Source organism: Myotis daubentonii, chromosome X (assembly GCF_963259705.1).
Source record: "Myotis daubentonii chromosome X, mMyoDau2.1, whole genome shotgun sequence".
Classification (NCBI taxonomy): domain Eukaryota; kingdom Metazoa; phylum Chordata; class Mammalia; order Chiroptera; family Vespertilionidae; genus Myotis; species Myotis daubentonii.
The window spans coordinates 23404540-23415981 of NC_081861.1; positions in this window are offsets into that span (position 1 = coordinate 23404540).

Sequence of the window (11442 nt, forward strand, 5' to 3'; positions counted from 1 at the left end):
CCTATTTTTTTAAAAAATAAAAGATTGTCACATGGAAAATGGCAAAAAGCTCCTGGCTTGCAAGGACAGGATTTTTCAATGGTCTTTTGGTACAGTACTAAAAAGAGCATACTTGAAAAAAAAAAAAAACACCCCATATACATTCTGCATTTACTAAAAATAGAAATGAGTGAAGTATAAAATTCAGCTTCCAAAAAAGCTAGTGTAGCCTTGGTTTTATTAACCGATATGGAAGCTCCAAGGAAAAGAGATAATGGTTCTGCTTTTTTTTTTTTAATACTAATCAGACCATACTTGCATATTATGTTTTGTTCTGGACACCATATTTTTTTTTACATTTTTTATTGCTTAAAGTATTACAAAGAGTATTACATATGTCTCCTTTCCCCCGATCCCCTTGACATTCCCCCGGCCTCCCCTACCCCACAGTGTCTTGCGTCCATTGGTTATGCTTATATGCACGCATACAAGTCCTTCGGTTGATCTCTTACCCTCTCCTCCCGCCCCTCAACCCTCCCTGGCCTTCCCACTGTAGTTTGACAGTCTGTTTGCTGCTGCTCTGCCTCTGTATCTATTTTTGTTCATCAATTTATAATGGTCTTTATTATCCATAAATGAGTGAGATCATGTGGTATTTTTCTTTCATTGACTGGCTTATTTCACTTAGCATAATGCTCTCCAGTTCCATCCATGCTGTTGCAAATGGTAAGAATTCCTTCTTTTCTACAGCAGCATAGTATTCCATTGTGTAGATGTACCACAGTTTTCTAATCCATTCGTCTGCTGATGGGCACTTAGTCTGTTTCCAGATCTTCGCTATGGTAAATTGTGCTGCTATGAACATAGGGATGCATATATCCTTTCTGATTGGTGTTTCTGGTTTCTTGGGATATATTCCTAGAAGTGGGAACACTGGGTCAAATGGGAATTACATTTTTTTAATTAAATCTTTATTGTTCAGATTATTACATTTGTTCCTCTTTTTTCCCTCCATAACTCCCCTCTTCCCAGTTCCCGCCCCACCCTCCACCCTCACTCGCCACCCACTGTCCTCATCCATGGGTGCACGATTTTTGTCCAGTCTCTTCACGCATCTCCCACACCCCTTCCCTCCCCCCCCAAGAATAGTCAGTCCATTCCCTTTCTATGTCCCTGATTCTATTATAATCACCAGTTCATTCTGCACATCAGATTATTTATTCACTTGATTCTTAGATTCACTTGTTGATAGATGCATGTTTGTTGTTCATAATTTGTATCTTTACCTTTTTCTTCTCCTTCCTCTTCTTAAAGGATACCTTTCAGCATTTCATATAATACTGGTTTGGTGGTGATGAACTTCTTTAGCTTTTCTTTATCTGTGAAGCTCTTTATCTGACCTTCAATTCTGAATGATAGCTTTGCTGGATAAAGTAATCTTGGTTGTAGGTTCTTGACATTCATCACTTTGAATATTTCTTGCCACTCCCTTCTGGCCTGCAAAGTTTCTGTTGAGAAATCAGGTGACATTTGTATGGGTATTCCCTTGTAGGTAACTGAGTTTCTTTCTCTTGCTGCTTTTAGGATTCTCTCTTTGTCTTTTGCTCTTGGCATTTTAATTATGATGTGTCTTGGTGTGGTCCTCTTTGGATTCCTTTTGTTTGGGGTTCTCTGTGCTTCCTGGACCTGTAAGTCTATTTCTTTCACCAGGTGGGGGAAGTTTCCTATCATTATTTCTTCAAATAGGTTTTCAATATCTTGCTCTCTCTCATCTTCTGGCACCCCTATAATTCTGATGTTGGTACGCTTGAAGTTGTCCCAGAGGCTCCTTACACTATCTTCGTATTTTTGGATTCTTTTTTCATTTTGCTTTTCCGGTTGGGTGTTTTTTGCTTCTTCGCATTTCAAATCTTTGACTTGATTCTTGCGCTCCTCTGGTCTGCTGTTGGGAGTCTGTATAATATTCTTTATTTCAGTCAGTGTATGCTTATTTTCTAGTTGGTTCTTCATCACAACATCGAGGGTCTCATTAGATTTCTTGAGGATCTCACTACATTTATCGGCAGTTTTTAGAAAATTATTGAAAGACCTTAAAAGTGTGGTTTTGAGAACTATATCTTCCATTTCTGTCATTTCTGTCCTGTTTCTTTGTCTCCACATTTTTTTATGTTTTCTTGGTGCACCCCCTAGTGGTCTTTGTGCGCAGTCTTGTTGTAGTTAAGCCTTGATTGTTGTAGTTAATACTAGGGGGGATTTGACCTCCAGGCCAAGTGGCTGTGAGAATCAGTTGTGTCTGCAGTGAGAGAACTTCTGTCCTCTAGGGAGGTGCTAATCTAGCCTTTTCCTGAGGCTGTCCGGCAAATGCTTCTTTGCAGGGCGGGTCCCAGGGGATCTACAGGGCGGGTGGAGCGAGCAGTTATGGCTGCTCTCAGTCCCATCTGCAGGTGCTCTGCCTCTCAGAGTCCCAGCAACCGCTGCAAACCTCGGAGAGAAAGCTGCCTTCGAGTTCCAACCGAAGCCAGATAGTCCCGCATCTCCTGTTTGAGTCTGGGTCCCTAGAGACTCGCCCGGATCTGGAGCTCAGAGTCTGGGACTCCCTCCCGATTGAAAACAACAACCGCGCCCTCAGCCGCCAGCCCACTCCGCATGCACTCTGCACCTTAGTATTTCACTTCAGCACTGCACCTCCTCTGAGTCTCGGTATGCTATTCTCTTTCCTCCTAGTTGTAGAACTTCCACTCAGCCAGCCTTCCTGTGGTTCTGGATGATGTCCGTTCCGTCTTTTAGTTGAATTTTTGAAGTGGTTGTTCGAGGCAGCAAACTCCGGCGTTAACCTATGCTGCCCTCTTGGTTTCTCTCTGGGAGTTCCATTTTTAACTTTTTGAGGAAACTCCATACTATCTTCCATAGTGGCTGCACCAGTCTGCATTCCCACCAGCAGTGCACGAGTGTTCTCTTTTCTCCACATCCTCTCCAGCACTTGTCATTTGTTGATTTTTTGATGATAGCCATTCTGACAAGTGTGAGATGATACCTCATTGTTGTTTTGATTTGCATCTCCTGGATGATTAGTGACTTTGAGCATGTTTTCATATGTCTCTTGGCTTTCTGAATGTCCTCTTTTGAAAAGTGTCTATTTAGGTCCTTTGCCCATTTTTTGATTGGATTGTTTATCTTCCTTTTGTTAAGTTGTATAAGTTCCCTATAAATGTTGGAGATTAAACCCCTATCAGTGATAACATTGGCAAATATGTTCTCCCATGCATTGAGCTTTCTTGTTGTTTTGGTGATGGTTTCTTTGCTGTCCAGAAGCTTTTTATTTTGATGTAGTCCCATTTGTTTATTTTCCCTTTAGTTTCCAGTGCCCTACAGGGGTGGGCAAACTTTTTGACTTGAGGGCCACAATGGGTTCTTAAACTGGACCAGAGGGCCGGAACAAAAGCATGGATGGAGTGTTTGTGTGAACTAATATAAATTCAAAGTAAACATCATTACCCAAAAAGGTACGGTCTTTTTTTTTTTTTTTTTTTTTTTTTTTTTAGTTTTATTCATTTCAAATGGGCCGGATCTGTCCCACAGGCCGTAGTTTGCCCACAGCTGCCCTAGGAGCAGTATCGGTGAAGAAATTGCTTCAGCATACTTCTGAAATTTTGTTGCCTTTGGATTCCTCCAGTATTTTCATGGTTTCCCATCTTACATTTAAGTCCTTTATCCATTTTGAGTTTTTTTTGTGTGTGTATGGTATAAGTTGGTGGTCTAGTTTCATTTTCTTGCATGTATCTTTCCAATTTTCCCAACACCATTTATTGAAGAGACTGTCTTGACTCCATTGTATGTTCTTGCCTCCTTTGTCAAATATTAATTGAGCATAGGAGTTTGGGTCAATTTCTGGGTTCTCTATTCTATTCCATTGATTTATATGTCTGTTCTTGTGCCAGTACCAGGTAGTTTTGAGAACAGTGGCTTTGTAATACAGCTTGATATCAGGTATTGAGATCCCACCTACTTTGTTCTTCTTTCTCAGGATTGCTGCAGCTATTCAGGGTCTTTTTTTTTTCCAGATGAAATTTTGAAGAGTTCGTTCTAGATCTGTGAAATATGCCATTGGTATTTTAATGGAAAGTGCGTTGAATTTATAGATTGCTTTGGGTAGTATGGACATTTTAATGAAGTTGATTCTACCAATCCATGATCATGGTATGTTCTTCCATCTGTTTATGTCTTCCTCTATCTCTTTTTTTTCAATGTCCTGTAGTTTTCTGAGTAGAGGTCTTTTACCTCATTAGTTAAGTATATTCCTAGGTAGCTTATTTTTTTTTTTTTTTGGTGTGATGGTAAATGGGATTGCTTTTTTTAGTCTCTTTTTCTGTAAGTTCACTATTGGTGTATAGAAATGCCATAGATTTCTTGGCGTTCATTTTGTATCCTGCTACATTGCCAAATTCATTTATCAAGTCTAATAGTTTTTTGATAGAGTCTTTAGGATTTTTTATGTATAATATCCTGTCATCTGTGAATAAGGACAGTTTTACTTCTTCTTTTCCAATTTGGATGCCTTTTATTTCTTCTTCTTGTGTAATTGCAATGGCTAGTACTTCTAGTACCATGTTGAACAAGAGTGGTGAGAATGGGAATCCCTGTCTTGTTCCTGCTCTTAAGGAAAATGGCTTCAGTTTTTGCCCATTGAGTATGATGTTGGCTGTGGGTTTGTCATATATGGCTTTTATTATGTTGATGTATGTTTTTATTGTCATTAGTTTCTAGGATGTTTTTAATTTCTTCTTTGATCTCATTGGTAACCCAATCAATATTTAATAACATCCTACTCACCTTCTAAGTGTTTGAGTGTTTTGGATTGTTTTTATTGTACTTTATTTCTAATATTATGCCATTGTGGTCTGAGAAGATGCTTGGTATTATTTCAATCTTCTTGAATTTGGGGAGACTTTGCTTGTAACCCATATGTAGTCTATTTTTGAAAATGCCCCATGTGCACTTGAGAAGAAGATATATTCTGTGACTTTGGGGTGAAATGTTCTGAAGATGTCAGTTAAGTCCATCTGATCTAGTGAGCCATTTAGGATTGCTGTTTCTTTGCTGATTTTTTGTCTAGAGGTTTTATCCAGTAATGTCAGTGGTGTATTAAAGTCCCCTACTATGATTGTATTGTTGTCAGTCTCTCCCTTTATATCTTCCAGAAGTTTTTTTTATGTATTTGGATGCTCCTGCATTGGGTGCATATATGTTTATCATGAAACTGTCCATGGTGTTTTTTATTGCAGCTATATCACTCTTTATTTCTTCTTGATTCTTACATAAGTTATTGATTTTTTCATCCATTTCTTTTTGATTCTTACATAAGTTGTTGATTTTTTCCCTCCAACCAGTTTACACACTCGAGGACCCTTACTCTGAATTCTTTTTCTGACATATTGCATGCCTCTGTTTTACTTAGCCACTTTTCTGGTGACTCCTCATTTTCTTTCCTTTGGGGATTTCTTTGTCTACCCATTTTTGGTCTCACCGACTGATCTAAATGTTGAGTCGTGCAGGGACTGCTCCTTGGGTGGCAGTGGTTCCTCAGGCTGCAGTTGCTCAAGTGGTCGCAGTAGCAGCTGCCCCTCAGTTGGCATCGGCTACTCTGGTGGGTGCTGTTCGCAGCAATGGTGTCTCCTCTGGCTGGTAGGTGAGGCTGCTCACACAGCTGCTGTTCCTTGGACAGGGGTGGGCTGATCACAAGGCTGCTGCTCTTCAGTTGGGGGCGGGCTGAGCATGGCTGCTGCTCCTTGGGCAGGAGTGGGCTATTCTTGTGGCTTCTGCTCCTCAGATGGGCGCGGACTGCTCACGTGGCTGCTGCTCATTGGATCAGAGCTGGCTGCATGCTGCTGCTGTTCCTCAGATGGGGTGGGCTGCTCATGAGGCTGCTGCTCTTTGGACAGGGGCAGGTTGCTTACAGGGCTACTGCTCCTTGTACGAGTGTGGGCTGCTTGTGCAGCTGCTGCTCCTCAGGCGGGGGTGAGCTGCACATGTGGCTGCCGCTCCTCAGATGTGGGTGGTCATCTCTTGTGGATGCTGCTCCTTGGACTGGGGGAGACTGCTCAGGCAGCTACTGCTCCTTGAATGGGAGGGGGCTGCTCGTGGTGATGCTGTTCCTCGTATGGGTATGGGCTGCTCAGGCCGCTGCTCCTCTTCGTATAGGGGCAGGCTGCTCATGCAGCTGCTGCTCCTTGGATGGGGGCAGGTTTCTCACACACCTACTGCTCCTCAGACAGGAGGAGGGTCTGGGCTGCGCAGCTGCTGCTCCTCAGATGGGGGCAGGCTGCGTGGGGCTGCCACTCCTCAATTGTGGGCAAGCTGCTCATGTAGCTGCTGCTCCTCAGACGGGGCAGGCTGCTCATGTGGTTGCTGCTCCTCTGATGAGGGAGCAGGCCGCTCACACAGCTGACAGCTGCTGCTCCTTGGACAGGGGCAGGCCACATGAGGCTTCTGCTCTTAGGCCTGGGGCAGGCCGCTCGTCGGGTTGCTGCTCCTTGGACAGGAGTGGGCTACTCATGTGTCTGCTGCTTGCATGGTTGCAGTGCCCTGGGCTAAGGCGTTGGGCTGGTCAGGGGAGAGTGGGCTTCAGAACTCACAGGAGCCTACACCCAGGGTAGCTGGAGACTCGTTGACCATGGGACCCCAGTTGAGGTAGCAGGTCCCTGGCAGGGGTGTCTTTTTTTCCACTGCGCCTGTACCAAGGGACACGGCCCAAGCCGGTGCTGTGTGGAGTCCCTCTGATCCTCAGGGCTCAGCAGTCTGGCCGATTATCCTTCCCAGAGCTTTGGTTTTACCTTTCTCCGGGAGTCCTCTGCCTTTCCCGGCTGCAAACTGACTCCCAGCTGACTGTCCTCTGCCAATTCAGGCTGGATATTACTCGTTTCAGCTGCTCATCCTATCTGCTCCAGGATAAGGCACAGGATACGTCCATCTATACTGCTTCCATTTTGTCTTCCTTGGACACCATATTCTGAAATATACATATAATGTGGTGAACAGGTGAAGGACCTGGAGATATTTAACAGACAAGATTGGGCACATTCAGGGTGGTATGTCTGTAGACTGACTGGTAAATATTTAAGAGAAGAAAAAGATAAGAAAGGACACAGCAGTGAGCTTCAGTTATTGAAGGACTTAATGGCAAAGGAGGAATAGAATCATTCTCTGAACTCCACAGATCAAAAGTAGGACAGAGGAGTTGAAGCCTCATGGAGGCAAAGTTTGGCTTAATTCAGGAGAGATCCATGTAGCAGAACTCTCCAAAACAGGAATGAACTATCATAGGAGATAGAAATGCCCCTATTACTGAAGGTGCTCAAGCACCTCAAAACGTCTTTGAAGAATTAATCTGAGCAATAGATGGGGTTGAAGCACATAAGTCTTATGATCTCTTCTAGCCCTAATACTCTAAACTTTGTCAATAAAATAAAAACCTAGTTTTGAATCTCAAAATAATTTTCTATTCTTACCTATCACCCCATATCTAATCAGTTAACAAGTCTAGTTGGCTAATTCTTTATAATGGGTCTTGCCTCATTCTTGTATCATTATTATTCTACAGCAGCCTGGAAATTACAATACTATCCTAGTTGGAAAGATTTGTCAAAATAAAATCTGAACATTATTTGTAGAAAATTGTTGACAAAGATAGTCAAACATTTCTTCCATTTCTGCACACACACATCTGCAATGTAACTCTGTTGCAACTTCCATCAAGAGTTGGCTTATCCTCTCACTCCTTAATCTGGGATGCTATCGATTTTCTTTGGCCAATAGAGTGTAGCAGAATTAACATTGTGTGACTTCCAAGTCTAGGCCTTAAGAAGCTTTTCAACATCTGTTCTCACTTGCTTGTATCATTACAAATTTGTGAATAAACCTGGGCTAACCTCCTTAAGGATGAGTCACCACAGGGAGAGAGAAATCACTTGGTGATAAAGAGAAGCTTAGCTATCCCAGCTGTAGCAACCCTTAGAGCTGGAGACACTGACAGGAGAGAGAGGACATCCAGGACCAGCCAACCTCTCAGACAATCCACCAACATACTGAACATTCATAAGTGAGTCCAATTGGTGTCATATGAAGTAGAAATGAGCCATGCCATCTGAGTCCTGTCCATACTGTCAACCCACAAAATCATGAACGAATAAATGGTTGTTGGCTTACAGGACAGTTTGTTATTCTATAATAGAAATCAATAAGGCCCTGCCAGTATTGCTCAGTGGTTGAGCATCGACCTATGAACCAAGAGGTCCCCAGTTCTATTCCATGTCAGGGCACATGCCTGGGTTGTGGGCTCAACCTCCAGTAGGGGGCATGCAGGAGGCAGCCAATCAATGTCTCTCATCAATGTTCCTATCTCTCTATCCCTTTCTCTTCCTCTCTCTCTAAGATCAATAATAATAATAAAAAACCAATATGTCCTTTTATCCAGCAAAGTTGCTGCTAAAAATAACCCTATGCAATACATATGTACACATATGGCCACTACACTGTTTCCAATAAGGATCAAAATACAAAATAAAGAGGACTGGTTAAACAATGATGGCATATTCATGTAATGGAATACTCAGTAGCACTTTAAAAAGATCAGGTGGTTCTCTATTTACACATGTGGAAAGATGTCTAAGGTATATTCTTAAGAAAATCAACTTCAGAATGGTTTGAGTAGTTAACATTTATGCAAATAGTCTATTATAAGCATATGTGTATACGTTTTAATCACATAGAAACTATCCAAAAGGATGCACAAAAACTTATTAACAGTAGTTAACTAAGGAATTGGGCCAAAAGTTGAGGGGAGAAAGAGGACTTTGTATCTTTTGCTCCTTTAAATATTTTACTTTGAGTGTAAATTACTTAGATATATGAATTTAAAAATAAAAACAAACACAACTTCTGACTATTCCCCTTGCCTGCAATTACTACTCCTTGAAACATATTCTGTATACTATCACACACTGATATAACTGATATAATCAGATATATAACTGATATAACTGATATATCACTCCTCTACTCATGAAGTCTCAATACCCCTCCACTGCCTAGCAATGGTCTTCAAAGTGAGGTATGTTTTATTTACATATTTTAGCTCAAATAATAAGAGAAAAAGAAAAGCTCTATTGATGTTAAATACCTGAATATATACTGGCACCCTCACTTGGTATTAATGTGACCACCTTTTACATAAGGGAGGCACAGTGTCCTAAGGAAAGAGCTGGAGTTCCACCACACAGAAGGGTCTATGGTGGTACCCTGGCTCATCCTTTCACTCTCTCATAATTACAACTAATTATACTTTCTGTGAGCCTGGGTATATTGACGAGAATTTTCAAAAATCTCTCTTAAAATAAAGAAATCTTTTTAAAAAAATTACAAGTAACTTAAAAATATTCCTTCAATGAAACTCAGCTTTGAGGCTAATACAAATAACATAAGCACAATTAATGACAGGTAAATGGCAAATCTGACATATTTCGTACTCCTGGTACAAGCTATATTACAAGGTAAAAGCAGTTACTATCTAATAGATCTGACAAAGAGTTAGCAGGAGGAAAAAATAAAAGAAGGAAGTTAACTCCAGAGTTTCAAATGTATAAAATCATGTGATTTCAATACTTTACCCAAGTTCATTTAACAGTGATGAAAATTTTAAAGCCTCTGCTAAAGATTTTCATTTATTAACAAACTATAAACTTTCACACCCTCTTAGAACAAACGTGTTCATTTGTCCTGAAAAATGATTGAAATAATATCTGGAAAATGTGAGAATAAAACAGAAATGTGCACATGGCATGATAATGTAATCTACTAGAATTGATAAATGAATTCACTAAAGTAGCAGATATAAAATAAATATTCACCCCAATAAATTCAGAAATGCATTATTTATCAGAAAGTACTGTTATAGGATGCAAAAAAGTTATTGTGACAACACAGTAGCATGCAGATTCTCAAAATCATTATACTGAATGAAAGAAAGTAGATACAAGTGTACATGCTGTATAATTCTATGTATGTGAAAGTCTAGAAAATTCAAAGAAAAACATTAGTGATTGCCTGGGGCCAAGGTCAGCACTATTTTAGGTGCTGGAGATACAGTGGTGGGCAGAAAAATATCCTTTGTCTTTCATGTTGATTATATGTTTATACTTTTGAGGTGGCTAGAAATAAAGTAATGAGAGAGTTACAGACTCCAAAAAGGGACTGGGAAGGAAAGTGGAGGTTCTAGGAGAGCCTATACTGAAAGGACTGGATCTAGCTTGTGAAGTCAGGAAAGGAAAGTGAAAATTGGTTCAGATAGATGGCATATTCTGAACTTCTATAAACTTTATACACTATTGCTTTCATTTAGCACACAGTGCAAACTTTTTGTGTAGGATTGTAAGGCATAGATATCTTCCCTTCCTAACTAGATTATAAGCAAGAGTATATTATCTATTTCTTTGCATTCTCATGTTGCGGTACCTAGAGAAGAGTATACATAGCAAGTAGTTCATACTTTCCAATTGACTAATTTGCTTACCTTCCAAAGAAAATAGACACAATGCAGTGTTGCCTCCTAAGGGAGCTAGTGGCTATTAGAGGAAATGGACAGGATAACTGTCTATCTGTCCTCATTGTCCCATTTCTTTCTGTGGCCATGTGCAACACGGCTCTTGTTGACCCTTGTTGTGTACTGTCCCCCAGCCTGCTCTTCAGACACATTGTTGCTAGGAAACTTTAAGGTATCTCAGGCTCTTTCACCCAACCATTTTCATTTTAGTTTTTCACTTCATATATTTTATCTATGCTTTAAAACTTGGCTTTTGCATCCTAAGTCATCAAACAATTTAGTCACTTTGATAGCCTTGGACATATGCTAAGGGCTCAAGAAATATGTGTCAATCAGTTGAAATGTCAACCTTAACCCATAAAAGGGCTCACTCTGTTGTCCTAGAACATGAATCCAACATCTATCTGAAGCTGAGCTGAAAATAACTCTCCCAAAGTTGTGCTGTGTGGGTCCCATCTTTAAACAGATTTAACCATTAACACATATGACTTTTAACAGTCAGTCTTTTGGATTGTAATGACAAGTCTGCATGTCATCTGTCTTAACATGCTGTTTCAGGTCACTCTTTGATCAGGTTGCTCCACTGTGCGAAAATTGGCCATTAGCACAGTTAAAAATAAAGAATTGACTTTTCTATAGATACATGATTTTAGAGGTATAGAGATATGAAAATGGTTGATATTTTACAACAAAGATAATATCTCACTGGCTTAAAGAAAGAATCTCTCAGAAAACAGTGGGAATTTTTTTCTTTTAATCTGATTGCCCTCAGCATGACCAGTGATTATAGACTTCTCATTCAATTAAAAGGCTTTTTGTGTTAGCTCTACTAACTCAGACTTGCTCTTTACAAAAGGAAAATTAAGGAA